Source organism: Hemicordylus capensis, chromosome 8 (genome assembly GCF_027244095.1).
Source record: "Hemicordylus capensis ecotype Gifberg chromosome 8, rHemCap1.1.pri, whole genome shotgun sequence".
In the NCBI taxonomy this organism is placed as follows: domain Eukaryota; kingdom Metazoa; phylum Chordata; class Lepidosauria; order Squamata; family Cordylidae; genus Hemicordylus; species Hemicordylus capensis.
In genome coordinates, this window is record NC_069664.1 from 26079271 (window position 1) to 26095470 (window position 16200).

Here is a 16200-nt window from a genome sequence, read left to right on the forward strand (position 1 = left end):
TATATAAATCAAATTTATTATTATTAATTATTATTATTATTATTATTAATAATAATAAATGCAACCAGGGCAGACCCTGCTTAGCAACGGGGGTGTCATGCTTGCTACCACAAGACCAGATCTCCTCCTTTTTAGGATCTGCATGGAGAAACCCTGCCACAGGATATGGGGGTAAGGCAGAGATTCTCCAACTTGGTCCACAGATGTTGCTGGACTACAACCCCCATTATCCCCAGCCACAAGGGCCAACGGGCATTGAGGCAGCCCTCTCATGAGGCACATTGAGGCAGTGGTCTCAGGCAGCAGATTACTAGGGTGTCAGCAGGGTGGCAAAGCCCCACCACACTGCCATTGGAGCAGCTCTTCGGGACTGATCTGACTTGTTGCAAACTCTGCAAGAAACAGCTCTCCTCACACTCCTTGTAAAGTTTGCAAGCACGAGGAGAGAAGGGGAGGCAAAGCTTAGGAAGATAGGAAGCTGCTCTATACCGAATCAGAACATTGGTCCATCTAGCTAAGTATTGTCTACACAGATTGGCAGCGGCTTCTCCAAGTTTCAGGCAGGAGTCTTTCTCAGCCCTACCTGGAGATGCTGCCAGATATTGAACCTGGGACCTTTTGCATGCAAGACAGATGCTCTGCCACTGAGCCTCTCGCTGATCTAGGAGATCAATCGGCCCCGCTGCATTGGCAGTGAGACCAGGAGCAGATCTCCCTGCCTTTGAGGCAGGGAGAGTCACTCCGGCCACGCTGCCAACACAGCCGTGTTTGGTACCGAAATAATGCCCCCGTATCTGACGACAGACACTGGGTGTGTGGCTGGGGCTGCGCTCGTGGGCCCTGATTGGTGGCGGCCTGGCTTTTTTGAACCCATTAGCCCAACGGTGGCTCTGCCCCTGGATCAGAGAGAGGCTGTGGTGGTGGACAGAGCGCCCTTGGGTTTCTGAATCACTCTTGCCAGCCTGTAGTGACCCGTGAAGCCATTTGTTGTAGACAATCCCCTGACTTAGCTTCAGTAGCAAGGGATCATTAGCCTATGAAAGACTGAGGATAACAGGAACTAGGGATAACCAGTCAGCAATGAATGCAGAGTCCTGCTGGCTCATTCTGCTCCACTCTGTAAACAATGGCAAAGATTCCCAGTTGACAACTTGATGATGGGGCAAGATAAGTAACTCCTGCCTTTGTTCTGGAGAAAGGAGCAGGGTGGCCGGCCGCATTTGACACTGAAGGAGACAATAGATGTGCACCACGGACTCAAAATCTGGAAATAAGTCATCGCACCAGCTGAGGATTTCAAATGTATGCATCATCTTGTGTTCTTCAAATCCACAAGTAGGGATGCAGTGAATATTCATGGTTCTCCATTGCCTGAAGGCAAGAGAGACAGACTGAGCTCATGTTTGCTGTTTCAGGCTAGGGTCCCAAACAGTCAAGACATGAGAGGATCATTGGAAGCATGAAAAGAGAGAGGAAAGAGGTGATCCAATTACCACAGCACAAGTTCAAAGGTGTGCTATCTAGTTCTACTCAGTCATACTGGTGGCTTAGTGTGCCATCTGTGGCATAGCTCCTGTTGTGAAACCTCTTCCTCAGTCTGTAGAAGTTGCAGGCAATGATGCAAGGCCATCTGCTGTCCTGGTGCACAAAAGACCCAGACCACAAGGGACTGTGCAACTCTGGGCATCCATGCAGTTACACAGCCTTCTTGTGTGCACTCTTTGTTGAGTTAACACAGTTGTGAGTGGGAGAGGCTTATGTGGCCTCAGAAACTTCCTACTCCCAGGGAGATATCAGTTCCCAAAGTGAATGTCAGATTTTAGGTCTCATCACTCACCCTGTATTCTAGGCTTTACAAGTCTATGATATTTGTCTAGAGTCAATTAAGCTCAGGTCTTACCAGCTGTTCTTGCTAAAGGCAAGAATGTTCTCCTGCAGGAGGCAGGTTTCAGGCATGCACCAATCCTGCCATATCTATGTCTCAGTCTCGGTCTCACTCTCACCCCTTTCCAGACTGAGCTTCCTTCCTTTTATGTCTGGAGGCAGTGAGAAGGGAGATGATTTCCTTCCATGCCCTTCCCTACCTGTTTCCTGCTTCTCTTCCCAGTCGCCACTGTCAGTGAATCACCAGGAGGCTTGGAGACACCGGTGACTTGGTTGTTTTGCCTTCCTGGCAACAGTGTTCGCCTGGATGTCAGCCACTGTGACACATGCCATATGTGATGCTATGTGCCATATTTACCTTGCCTTTCCCTGTCAAGAACAAACTCAAGATGGCTTACAGCAAAATACTATGTTTAAAATACAAGCAACCAGTCAAAGCACAATATAAAATCCTAGGAACATTCACAATATCCACATAAAAGAGGCACTCGAGAAAAGGTCACTGTTTCACTAAAATATTTTGTTTCGAAGACCTTGCAAAGAAGGATGGGTCCTCTTCAACCATGCCTGGAAAAAGCAGAGGAAGCTTGATGTACCTTCTGCACACAAGCTCTTGAGCAGCTAAACCAGTTGTCCTGTCTGTGCTTTCAAGTGGTGGAATGGACTATGTGCAATAGCATGGCCCAAATGCAATAGCCAGCTGTTGCTTTGGGAAATGATGTACAACAGCTAAAACTGCATATCAGCAGAAACAGAGAGGAAGATCTGGTATATACAATTGTGGAAAGACAATTCCCCACACTGCAAAAGACTCTGAAGTGAGAAGAGAAGATCTAATGCAGCCATGCAGATAACCATAACATTTCCTTTGCACCATAGTTCTAGTGCTTTTCTTTAAATGCACTGTTCATAAATATTAATTTTCATTCCTCTGATAAGCTACTATAACAAAATGGAAGTCAGTCCCAAATCTCTTGGAAGATCAAGCAGGCTTTTAAATGCCTCGCAGCACATACACAAAATGCAGCAGGGTATTTCCCCCTTCTAGTTTATAGTATGGCACACACATTTGTTGAGTGAGATTGAGTTCTCATTCCATAAAGAAGCCTTTCTACTTCTTTGGTGGTATTGCATCCTGAAAGTCAAGTTGCTATACCATGTTGCTCGGAAAATGCAATCATCTACACCGCTAGAGGTGCCAGTGAAATGTGGAGATGTCTCTAGAGTGTTTTATGGACATCTATTGGGTAGTGTATGGATGCAAAATCTGGACTTTGAAGAAGCAGGATAGAAAAAGTATTGACGTTTTTGAACTTTGGTGCTGGAGAAGACTTTTGAGGATACCACGGACAGACAGGGAAACAAACAAATGGATCATAGAACAGATCAATCCAGAATTTTCACTTGAGGCACAGATGCCCAGGCTCAAACTATCATACTTCGGACACATCATGTGAAAACCCAGCTCCCTTGAGAAGTCCATAATGCTGGGAAAAGTTGAAGGGAAGAGAAGAAGAAAACAAGCAGCAAGGTAGATGTACTCGATTACAACAGCAAGACCTTAAAGGCCAAGTTGAAGACAAATCATCCTGGAGATAATCTATCTATGTGGTCACTAAGAGTCGACACCAACTTGACGGCACTCAATCAATCAATCAATCAATCGAGTAGTGTCCATGCTAATAATGATTAGCATACAGCTCCCTCTTACCCGTGCTTGTATAATGTAATCCCAACTCTAGTAGTTCCTGGGCTCTGTTCCGAGTACATTTCATTTCAGATGCAAGTTCATGTAGTGCAGTCATATGTTCACCTTCTAATGTAGTTCTTATGCTTGTCCACCTTCTTGCAAACAAAACACTGATATGTTTTGATACTTTGTGAGGGTTTTTTTAAATCTTGCAAGTCCTACATTCTTCTTAGTCCCTCATTTCTTCCAGCTCCTTGTATTTTGTGTCTCTTTCATTCAGGATTTTCAGCCTACTGCCTCCTCTTCTCCTCCTACCTTCACTGTCTCTCAGCTAGGATTAACATAAAAATACTTTTTAAAAAGTAAAATCAGAAGCAAATTGATGGGTTCCTTCCAAGGAAAAGATATCTGAGGATTTTCGAGGAAAGCGAAACAAGTACCTGTAAAACAAGTGCAGTTTCTCGGGAGGGATTTGGACAGCTGTGAGTTGGCACAGAAATTTCTCACAAAGTGAAATTGCAAGCAAATTTCAAGGTTCTTCCCAAGGCGAGACATCTGAGAATTTTCAAGGGAAGCCAAATGAATGTCTATCAGGCAAGTGCATTATTTCAGCACATTGCTGAAAGTAGGGAATGGCAGCTTCCCTGGGGAGGAGAGCTGTTGGTCTTGTGGTAGCAAGCATAAATTGTTGCCTTTGCTAAGCAGGCCCTGCCATGGTGTGAATTTGGATGGGCAACTACATGTGAGCACTGTAAGACATTCCCCTTTAGGAATGGGGCCACAGTTCAGTGGAAGAGCATCTACATGCTTGCATACAGAAGATTCCAGGTTCACTCCATGACATCACCCGGTAGGGATGGTAGATATTCCTTTCTCACTCAGTGTAGACAGTACTGAGCTAGATGGAGCCATAATCTGACTCAGTAAAAGACAGCTTCCTATGTTCCAGGTTTCAGTCATCTTCCTATAGCTTCTCTCCCTACACAGCACTTCTGCTCTCTGCACACACATTTCCTGCAAATAACGTTTTCTATCCCTGGGCCCTGTGTGAAGTTTTTCTCCTTTCCAAACTGACCTTTCACTTCCATCCCAGAACTATTTATCAACTATTTATCAACATGCTATTGCTTCTCACTATACCCTAAATGATTAGAATTTCATAACCATCTATGAAACTCAACAAACTCAACTCAATCAGAGTTTGATGGGTTTGCAGCAACCAGTAACAAACCTCGTATATGTCTCTGTACTACAGATGTGAGTTTATGTAGCATCTATATTAATACAGCTCTTAATACAGCCCACCACCATTAATACAGCCCTCCATTTTCAAGCCATTTTATTACACATTAAGATACCGAAGTCATGTTGCTTAAGTTGCTTCTAGGCAATTGATGCCAACGGAACATTCTTAACACCCCTAAAAACCTCCAGCCGTTAATAATAAACAAAATTAATATGCAAATACGATTAAGTTGTCTGATATGTACATTTATGTTTTTATCGTATAGTTAATCGTGATGGGATTGTTCACATTAGAGATAGGTCTGTATGCCGTTTCTATAATCCAAATCCCAGAAGAGCATTATAAACCATAATCTGCAATGCAAAGCAAGAGAGAGAATGAATGAATAAAAAAAAAAAATTACCAAGCATATGGGAGGGTCTATAGATTTTCCCAATCACCTGTGCTCTAATTTAATATGAATAACAATTAGTTTACTCTTATCAGTTAATTGTGCCCCTTGTGGATTCCACAGCACAGCATAAATGCCTTTGTCTGTGCAAACTTTAATTACACCCAGCCCAGACTCACTATTTTTGCTTTGACAACACAGTTACTTTGCAAACAAAGCAAGATGTATCTTCCTTTTAAACTGAAAATGGAGAGGATTAACCAAAACCATGCAACCGTGCTGGCACCATGACAGCATTGCTTAATCTTGGTCCCTCGGACCCAACTGGCCTGTTCTTTGTCTGCACAGGTGTGAATCACTGGAGTAAAGAGAGCTGAGATGTAGGCAGTCGTCAAGGGCAAGCCCAGTGCCTGTTTCAAATATAAGCATATAAGGAAACCTTTTCTAGATTAGCCCAGGGACTATCTAGTCCAACATCCTGTTTCCCACAGTGGCCCACCAGATGCAAACAACCAGGAGATGAAAGCATGCCTTCTCTTCTGCCATTCCTCCCCTGCACCTGGTATTCAGAGGCATCCTGCCTCTGGATATGGAGGTAGCCTACAGCCATCAGGACTATTATTTGATTATTGATTGATTGATTGATTGATTTGATTTGTATACCGCCCTTCCAAAATGGGTCAGGGTGGTTTACAATTAAAACAAACCACTAAAACAGTAAAGAGCTAAAACAAATTAAAAACAATTTAACAACAATTAACAATTTAAAAACATTTTAAAACAACAATTAAACAATTACAGTGATTAAAAGCCCCCAAATCGGGTTAGAATATTAAAACAAATATGTTTTAAGGGCTCTCCTGAAGGCTAATAGAGAATTCAAATCACGGATTTCTGCAGGGAGCACATTCCACAGCCCCGGAGCAGCTATAGAGAAGGCCCACCTCTGAGTCGCCACCAGATGAGCTGGTGGTAACTGGAGACGAACCTCCTCAGATTACCTTAATGTGCGGTGGGGATCACGCAGAAGACTAGTAGCCATTGATAGATGAATTTGTCTAAGTCCCACTTAAAGCCATCCAGGCTGGTGGTGATCAACACATCCCGTGGCAGAGAATTCCGCAGATTAATAATGCACTGTGTGAAAAAGTGTTTCTTTTTGTCAGTCCTAAATTTCCTGGCCATAAGTTTCATAGGATGACCAATGGTTCTAGTGTTGTGAGAAAGGGAGAAGAACTGCTCCATATCCATTCTCTTCACAGCATGCATTATTTTATAAACCTCTGTGGAGGTCAGTCCAGGAAAGGTGGCTCACCTTGCTAGCTCTCCTGGCCCTCAAGCCTGGCATCTTCCACGCTAGGTGCCCACAGCCCAACCATGATAGAACCTGCCCAGTCAAGACAGAAGCTTCCAGAATCTTGGATTCAGTGGCTGTTAGGCTCCAGAAGTAATATATAGCAACTTGCAGTACTGCAAGTCCAGAAACCCTTGCAGCTAGACAAGTGGGGGATAAGCCAGAAATTCTTCTTTGACTTGGATTTTTAACTGAATCCAGAGAAGAATTCAGGGGCACCTAATTCTCACCTCTTCCTTGAGGTGAGCATTACTGAGGCCTTGAGCCTGGTAATCTTTGTTGTCATCTCTACTCCAAAGTCAGTCTTTTATGTGTTGAGAGAAGAGCATTTCCTCTGGAGAATTCCCAAGAATAAAACTTTGCCCCAGCAGAATGGATCATCAGCATTTTCATTAAGAGCTTTAAGCGTTCAGAAAGGTAATCATTGTCCCAAGCTGAGTCACCTTCGCCATTAAGCGCAATCACGCCTCTCGCTACAACTCGGCACTCTCCCCCTTTCTCTGGTACAGAGCTCTCAATCACTACCACACCCTGCGCTGGTTTGCTTCATCCCTCCACGTTCAATCACTTTACTGTTCTCCATTAATAGCTTTCCGGGCCCTCCCCCTTGTAGTTATTACCTAGGCATTATTATGGAACCACAGGCAGTTTTTTTTTTAAAAAAAAATCAATCATTCTGTGTTTCTCTCAGAGCAAGCCCACACTTTTCTTCCTCAGACAGGAACTGCAGGCCAAAGCCTGCCCCAAGTTCTCCAGTGGTTCCATGTCGGCCACAATGAAAACCCATGCGCCAGGGCAGAGAATCGGGCGGGAGATGGGGAAGCCATCAGTTCTTTTGTCAGGAGTACCCAGGCTCTCTTTCCACTTCTCATTAATGGCTGGTGAGGGGGAAAGGGTCCCTAATACAAGGACAAGACAACATGACACACACACACACACACACTTGAGAGTGGCAAACGAAATATTGAGCGAGGTGTTCAGGCAGCAACACACAAGGGAGAACTCTGCAGGCACTGTCAGTTATTAATGAAGGGAGAAAATGAGATTGTCCTAGCAGATAGCAAAAACACTCTTCCTTGTTATTATCCCAATCGACATTTACCTAACAGTGCTGCTCCTTATGCGGTATACGTGCATGTATATATAAATTGAATATCATAGAAGTCAGGCAGGGAACCCTGTTCCCTTAGAAACAGTGCAATCTAGATGGGACATGGAGACAAGACTACAAAGCCAGAAATTAAAAGATCCAGAAAAATAAGAGAGATGGTAAGGAGGTTTCATACTGGATAAAGTTTGCCCCCCAAGCCTCAGCCTCCGAATACAGAGAGAAAAGATAGCCATGAAGTGTTCCTGACTGACAAATCACAGTTATAGGCCAGCTTTCAATCCCAAAATACAGAAAACTATATTCCCCCACCCCATTTTTGCTGCCTGAGAGAATGGGGCTGTTTTGGATCAGCACTAGTCATGATGAAGAGTCAATCAGGTCATTTTAAAATGCTGTTTAAAATGTGAAGTTAGGGGCAGGTTTGAGAATTCTGCCCCTCCGCCCCCGATTATGCAGGTGAGGAACAGCAGCAGGGATGGTCCCAGGGAGCGTGGCACCTGAGGGGAGGCACCAAATGCAGCCTTACCCCACACCCCTGCTGGGGGCCAGCCTCTTTTAGAACTGGCCTTGCAAGCTCTGAAAGTGGTGCAGGGTGGAGGGGAAGTTGCCAGCAGCCTCCTCCTTCTCTCCACATCTTCTTGTGAGCTTTGCAAGGAGTGTGAGGAGAGGAGGGCAGCCATCTCTCTTCTCCCTGTGCTCCTTGCAAAGTTTGCTAGGGTCAGATTGGTCCCAAAGAGCTGTTCCACTGGTGGTGGTGTCGGCGGTGGTGATGGGCATCTTGCTGCCCTGTTGGTGCCCCCAAATCCGGCCACCCGAAGCGACTGCCTCACCTTGCCTCATGAAAGAGCCGCCCTGGACAGCAGGGCCTGCAGGGTGCGTTCTTGGTGCTCCACACATAATAGGCTACCTCTTAGACAGTTTGTTTGAACCAGTCCGCAGAGTCATTCCAAGGAGGAATTGGGGCGGGGGGGACCGTGGTTGGCAGTCAGCTGAGAAATAATTTCTCAGACTTCTCCAGAAAACTGCAGAAATCAACCTCCCCATTTCCCCCACCTGAGAATTTGGTGAAGAAAGTAGGAGCGGCATTTTGGATCAGCTCTAGGATTTGGAGGCTCCAAAAGACAGAGGGCAAGTTCCTGCCTAGTGGGCAGCGACCACCTTTATTTTTATTTATTTTTACATTTATAGCCTGCTCTTCCTCCAAGGAGCCCAGAAGAGTGTACACAGTTATGTTTCTCCCCACAGCCACCCTATAAGGTAGGTTAGGCAGAGAGATGAGTGACTGGCCCAGAGTTAACCAGTGAGTTTCTTGGCTGAACCTGGATTTGAACTCGGGTCTTTCCAGTCCTAGTCCAACACTCTTGCCTCCACTGTGCCAAATCTGCTTCAAGAAGTCCAAATCTTTCTCTTGCTATTCTCTTCACAGTGCCAGTGATCAGCTCCTGAGCTGGTCCAGAATTGTGTTCTTGTTTGATAGCCTGGCTTCCATCCATTCCCCCCACACTGCACAGCTATCGATAAAGTGATAGATGTCTTTGAGCAAGCCAAAAGTAAATAAGGCAGGATAAATGTTTACCAACATCTGAGAAGCCCCACGGAGTTGGGACTGATTTAATTCCGCTCATCCCCCCGACTCCATTGACAACCAACACTGTATCACCGAACACTGAGCCAAAGAAGAAACAGAAAGGAGGATATCCATATTTCTCTTTGCCACCAATAGTAATAACACCTGGGAAGTGGTTATGATTGTTTCTACAGCGACAGAGGGCAGGATGCTGCAAGGGATAGATTTAATGGTTTGATCAGATCATACATCCATTTGGGTTTCGCTCCCGTACAATTCGCTCACCCTCTATTTTTCTTTTAAATTAACAAAAGAAGATGCCCAGTGGATTGCTTTTAATCCAATAACAACATAAAGAGAACCTGTAATAAGTGTCCATTTGGGCGGCCTGACTGCTACAGCCTACTTCATTTATTATGGGCTAAATGGGAGCATTACTATTCACGACCATACCCTGCCTTTGGTTCCCCGTGAAATCAGAGGCCGTGTAGCTCAAGGGAAGGCGCAGGCCAAATAAGACATTTCCATGCTGCTTTTGCACAAAACGAGGAACAGAGGAAGCTGCCAGAGAGTCAGACCACCGGTCCATCTCAGTATGGTCTTCACAGGCTGGCCGTGGCTCCACAAGGTTTCAAGCCGAAGTTTCTCCCAGCCCTACCTGGAGATGCTGCCAGGGATGGAACCTGGGACCTTTTTCATGCAAGCGGCGACTTTACCACAGAGTTACAGCCCCATCTCCTAAGAGAGCAGGGCTAGGCGACTGACCTGGACTCTCCCGCCATCGTTGAACTACAACTTCCATCACCCCCAGCCACAATCTGCAGCTCAGTGATGTCTGGAGAGCCAAGACTGCCTACCCGTGCCCTAAGGGGGGATACCTTACAGCAGACAGAGCTCACATGTAGTCGCCCATCCAAAGGCAAACCAAGGCAGATACTGCTTAGCAAGGGGACAAGTCGCGCTTCCTCCCACAAGACAAGCTCTCCTCCCGTAACTGGGGTGCCGGGAGCAGTGACTACTGCAAGGGGTTTGTTGCATGAGGTTGATATGAATAAGAATGTCAGAAGAAGTGCCTTGCTGGATCAGAGAAAAGATTCATCTAACCCCATCCCCTTTTGCTGGGGAAACCCTTCCCTGAGACTGGGTGATTATGGGGGTGATAACGAGGCAGCACTAAGCCCTTCTGAACCCCACTTCTAAAAGGGGGGAAGGGGGAGAAGGGTTCACACAAGGGGGTGGCATTTGGTGCCCTGCTTCAGACACACAGAGGTCTTGAGCTGCCACTGCCCAGTTGTTTGCCTTCAACAGCTGTTCTTCAGCATACTGTTCCTGTACATGGAGGTTCTATTTAGCTATCATGCCTAGCAGCCACCAGTAGACTATTCCTCCATGCATTTGCATGGGCCTTCTCAGTTGTCACCCCTGGGTTGTTGAATGTGCTCCCCCCTGCATATTATAGGATTATCTTCCCTGGAGGCCTTCAGGAGAGCCTTGAGGACCTATCTTCTTCTTCTTCTTCTTCTTCTTCTTATTATTATTATTATTATTATTATTATTATTACATTTATATCCCGCTCTACCTCCAAGGAGCCCAGAGCAGTGTACTACATACTTGAGTTTCTCTTTCACAACAACCCTGTGAAGTAAGTTAGGCTGAGAGAGACGTGATTGGCTCAGAGTCACCCAGCTAGTTTCATGGCTGAATAGGGATTTGAACTTGGGTCTCCCCAGTCCTAGTCCAGCACTCTAACCACTACACCACGCTGGCTCCTTTTTAGTCTGGCTTTTAATGTTATCTAGTTTTAATTTTAATTTTGATCTGGTTTAAATGTTTTTATTTTATTTTAATTGTTTTGTTATGTGCTTTTGGCTTTGTTTTTTGATGTGTGTGTTTTTATTTTAATGTAAACCACCCTGAACCGCTTTAGGAAAGGTGGTATATACATTGAATGCATAAATAAATAAATAAAATTTGCCCTTGGTGTATAAGTGATGCTTCATTCAGACATTCAGGCAGAACTCACTATTCCTCTATCGATCCATTTAGACTTGGAGCAGGGGTACCAGCCCAGCCCCCTCAGGAAGCTGAACATGCACTTCCCAATCCTCCTAAAAAAAACCCTGCACCTAAAAGGTTCCAGCTCCTGTCTCAGATGAATTACAATAACATTTAGGGCCTGATGCCCAGAGGGACCTGAGGGGTCCTTCCTTGTAATCACTTAATTGGTGCAATCAGTTATTTAGATTGCAAATTCCTTGGGGCAGTGACCCATCTCTTACTTTGCTTGCGTTCCTTTGTAAGGCACCATGCACACCGACAGTACTGTATCTATCATCAAGATAAGAAAGCTGGAGCAGTAGATTAAAATTCTGCATTTACTCTCTCTCTCTCTCTCTCTCTCTCTCTCTCTGGCAGGAGATCTCAAACTTGGGTCTCCAGGTATTGTTGGACTACAACTCCCATCATCTCCCATCATCCCCATGGGACTACAACTCCCATCAACCCGAACCTTAACCCCGTTGTGGCTGGGGAAGATGGGAGTTGTAGTCCAACAACATTTGGGGATCCAAGTTTGAGTACCCTGATCTATGGGATTGGCATGAAGCAACATTTTAGGAATGGTTCCGTCTACAGGGGGTAAGCTGTTATCCCCTGCTAACTGAGCAAAGAGGCACCTTTTTAAAGTGGTGGTTCTCTTGATTTAGCACGGGGAGAGCAACTGGCCCTATCCTGCCCCCAGCACAGCATCCCTCCAGTGACTGATGCTGGTGTCTGCCTTAGGTTTCTTTTTAGATTGTGAGCCCTTTGGGGACAGGGATCCATCTTTATTTATTTTTATTTCTCTATGTGAACTGCTTTGGGAACTTTTGTTGAAAAGCAGTATATAAATATTTGTTGTATTCCTGTTTGTATTTGTACAAAGCCTATAAGATGGAGCAGCTGGCAAACCTAGACAAACAATCTTCCCTGTGCCCCGCTGGAGGAAAAGGAAATGGAAAGGAAGCCTTCCTTTCCAGCCTCTGTCTAAAGCTTGTGGAGAGCTGGAAAGGGACCATTATTTCACATTTAAGAGAAACTTCCTCCAGGAACCTCAAAGAGGTGCCTCAGTTGAGCTTCTGCAATATGAAAAATAACTGAAATTTAATTAATTGCTTAATCTCTTAAAAGCCAGACAGGTACTTCATTAAAAAAAGACACTTTTGATCAGTTGACAGGCCTGTGAAAAACGTCTGAGAAGGATTCATTGTCAAAGCCATCTGCCTCCTGCCTAAGACAGCAGAAAAGATGTTGTTGTTGTTGTCATTTTACATCGTAGCACTTGTATGTGCAAAGTGCTTGACAACCCTTTTTGTATGGAGCCTCTTAAAAGCTCATAAGTTGCCACTTCTTGTCCCCATTTTGCAGGTGGAAAACTGAGGCCGAAGAGAGTAATCTGCCCAATGGCAGGGCCGGCAACTGATTTCAGGGGGTCCTCAGCAAGCTCTCCTCTGCAGGCTCCTCCTAGCTGGGTGGGGACCCCTGTAAAACCTGTGGTGGGGATTACCGTGGCAGATGAAATCCCCAAGGGTTTGGTGAGGATGCTGAGAATTCCCTGACAGAAACCATTCGTTCCCTCCCTCAGTTCCCAGCATTCCTGGGGAAGAGGAGATGACCCTTAAACTGGCTTACATCTTCCATGTTGACACGCCCTGAGGGTGCCAAATTCCATGCTAGATTATTCATTGCTTTATTGTTAATGCTTGTCATTGTATGTACTGTATGTATATAATATTTCGTATCGCTGCTTTGTTCACTGCTCTGAGCATTTGATTGAAAACAGAAAGGTAGCATATAAATATTTAATAATAAATCTAATACAAAGATCCCAGATTCCCATTTCTCTCTCCCAAACCCTCAAGATGTATCAAAGACACACAATTTTACAGCTTTGCTAGCCTGTCCTTCACCCCAAGTGGCGGCCTCCATTAGGAAGAGCGGCTGATTCCCTCAGGCACCGATCGATTCCAGAATTGTTGCCTTTCAGGATTAATGTTTTAGGGTCCTGTCACTTCTAGTCACCAGTCTGCATGCCCCTGCTTGGAGCCACACCACTGCTCCTTTCTCTCCCTTTCAAGGAGTTGTCTCGCCTCTGGCAGTACTGGTGAGATCCATATTCTAAATGTGCGCTCCTATTATTGTTATATTTTATAATCAAGCCAGCTGGAAATCTGTGGCAAGTGGGCCTATTTGACCCAGGCAAGTGACCATGAAATAAAGGGATCGAAGACGAGAGGAAACCCATGAGTGTCCGTAGCTGAGCCATGGACAGCGGTCACTAAGGGGTGCAAATCCGGGGCAAGGACTAGGAGAGCCAGGAAGATGCCAGTCCCACTGGAGTAGACCGCCAGGAGCCAGAGGGGCCCAGAAGGGCCAAGAGCCAGAAACACACCAGAGTGGAGTATCCAGAGGAAAGAGTTGTGTTCAGGGGTGTAGTGGGGTTCCTGGCAGCCGGGGGACAAAGTTCAGCCAGGGGGCCTCCATTGCATGCACAAAGTGTGAGTGTGTCCCAGAGACCCAAGCCACACCCCCTGCATCTGATGTCAGATGCAAGGTGTGGGGCAACTTTATCCCCACAAGCCTTCCCCTCCCCATTTCTTGAACTCACTGTTCGGTGAGCCTTTTGGGGTGGGAAGGTGGCTGCCATCGTGGCCAGCAGCAGAGCTGGCTCAATAGCGCAGAGCCGGGCCAGGTGTGGGGCCTCTAGGGGTTGCCGTCCTCCTCTCCTGGGGTGTGTGTGTGTGGCAGATTGGGGCCAGGCAGCCCCTCCTCCAGCAGCTCCTGCATGGCAGCAAGGGGGCGGAAGTGCGGTGAGGGGCGTTCTGCTGGGAGAAGGAGGCACAGGGGGAGGAGAAAGGAAGACCCAGCAGGTTTCTTCCCATCATGCGGGCGCAAAGTGCGGCTTGCCCCAGCTGCAGGGCACCAGCCCCCAGTGTGGCAGGGCACACCCTGCATCTTGTGGGCCTCTTGTGAGCCACCTGGCCCTCTGGGCCTGGAGACATTTGTTCCCCTATGTCCAATGGATGCCCATGTGGTATGCAAGGACATGGCAGTGGAGTTGGAGCAGGAATATTAACAGTTTCTTGAGACCGATATGATGTACAGAGAGGCAAGTGCCAAGCAGGCTGCTTTTCCAGTGCTCTTGCCGCTGGCTGTTTGCTCGCCCCGTCTCTACTCCAGGTCTAGAATAAAAGTAACTAAAGCACCATTCAAAAGCTGTCCTTGATCAAGGAATGGATTAACCAAAAATGCCACACAGCGGTCCGGTTGAATTAACAGTCCAGAATCAGGGAGCCAAGGACACACCGAAGGTCAAGCCGAGTAGAACCAAGTAGTCGAGATAAGCCAGAGATCAAATCAAGCAGGCAGTCAGGAGAATCAGCAAGGCAAAGCACACTAGAACGTGGAAACCTTGACCTTACCTCTGCCATGAAGCCTTGTATACTTCCTGCTACAGAGGGTGCCTCGACACTGACAGGCAGCAGCTCTGCAACGTTTCAGGCAGGAGCCTGTCCCAGCCCTACCTGGAGATGCTGCCAGGGACTGAACCTGGGACCTTCTCTTCCACTGCGCCATGGCCCCATCCACTATGGGGAATATCTTACAACGTTCACATGGAGTAACCCATCCAAATGCAAACCAAGGTGGACCCTGCTTAGCAAATGGGACAATTCATGCTTACTTCTACAAGATGTGTTGGTAACATCACAAAAATAGATCTGCCAGCAGCCTTAATATGTATGCTTTGTGGTGGATCTATATCAGCTTTCTTGTCAACATTCCAGAGTATCCCTCCAAGTAGATGCAAGCTAATTCATACCAAGTTGAATATTGTGCTAGAAAGACAAGGGTCATTCTAGGAATCAAAACTAGTAAGATAAGTACACAAACCACTCACTACTGAGTCCTGCCCTGCAGGACGAATGCCACTGATCTTCCCCATTTAATGAGAAGTCAAACTGAGTTTTTGAAGTTTTCACTCTATATTTAGAAAGAGAAACAATATATAAATAAAGAAGGTGTTGGTAGCAGCTCTATCACTGTTTTTCACTGAAATTGGCACCTAAGATGGAATGAAAGATCTTTCGCACCCATAGGCAATTAATTCAGCCTCCAGTTTTGGCACAGTTGACTCAAAGAACATTTGAACTTTTCCGGGTAACTTTGATATTCCCCAACTTTTCCCAGTGTGTCTTGCCTGGATTTTTTTTTATTTTTTATTTTTGGTCCACCTGCTTATTTTGCTTTAAGCTTCTCCACCAGTGGCAAGCCGTCACCAGATGAATTCCAAAATGCTACATTTCACACATGGAAGACATCTCAGTCAGAGGCCTATTTCGAAAATGTCAAGAGAGTTAAGTGCACAAAGAGTTATTCCTGTCACAGGAAAGCCGATCTGATCAATGCCAAAAAGAGCACACAGTGCCCGCCGGACTCCATCTATCACGCCCCTTGCCTCTTTGACACTTCTGCTTGCACAGTGGAGGCAGAGAAACCATGCTGGGCCACAGGTGGTGGGTGGGAGGGACCTGGGAGAGGCTGGGCTCAGCGCCAGTTTATACAGTCAGCAGAACAGAATAAAACTTTCCCAGGACTGTACCACTCTCAGCTGGTGGGGGTGTGCTTATCCCCTGTTCGAGTGTTCTACTGCGAAAAAAATCACTGCATGTGGAAAGGCAGCATCTCCTGGACTTTACCACTTTCCGAAGGTGGGGGGGAGGGCTTGCATGATATTGATTTATTACCTATCTATTTATTTATCACATTTATATACCAACCCATATAAAATCTCTGGGCGGTTTACAAATTAAAACACAAACATTAAAACCTTACAGTATATCATATGAAACATACTAAAATAATACTTTAAAACATTCTAAACTAAAAGCCTGATAAAATAGGTGTGTTTTCAAGAGTCG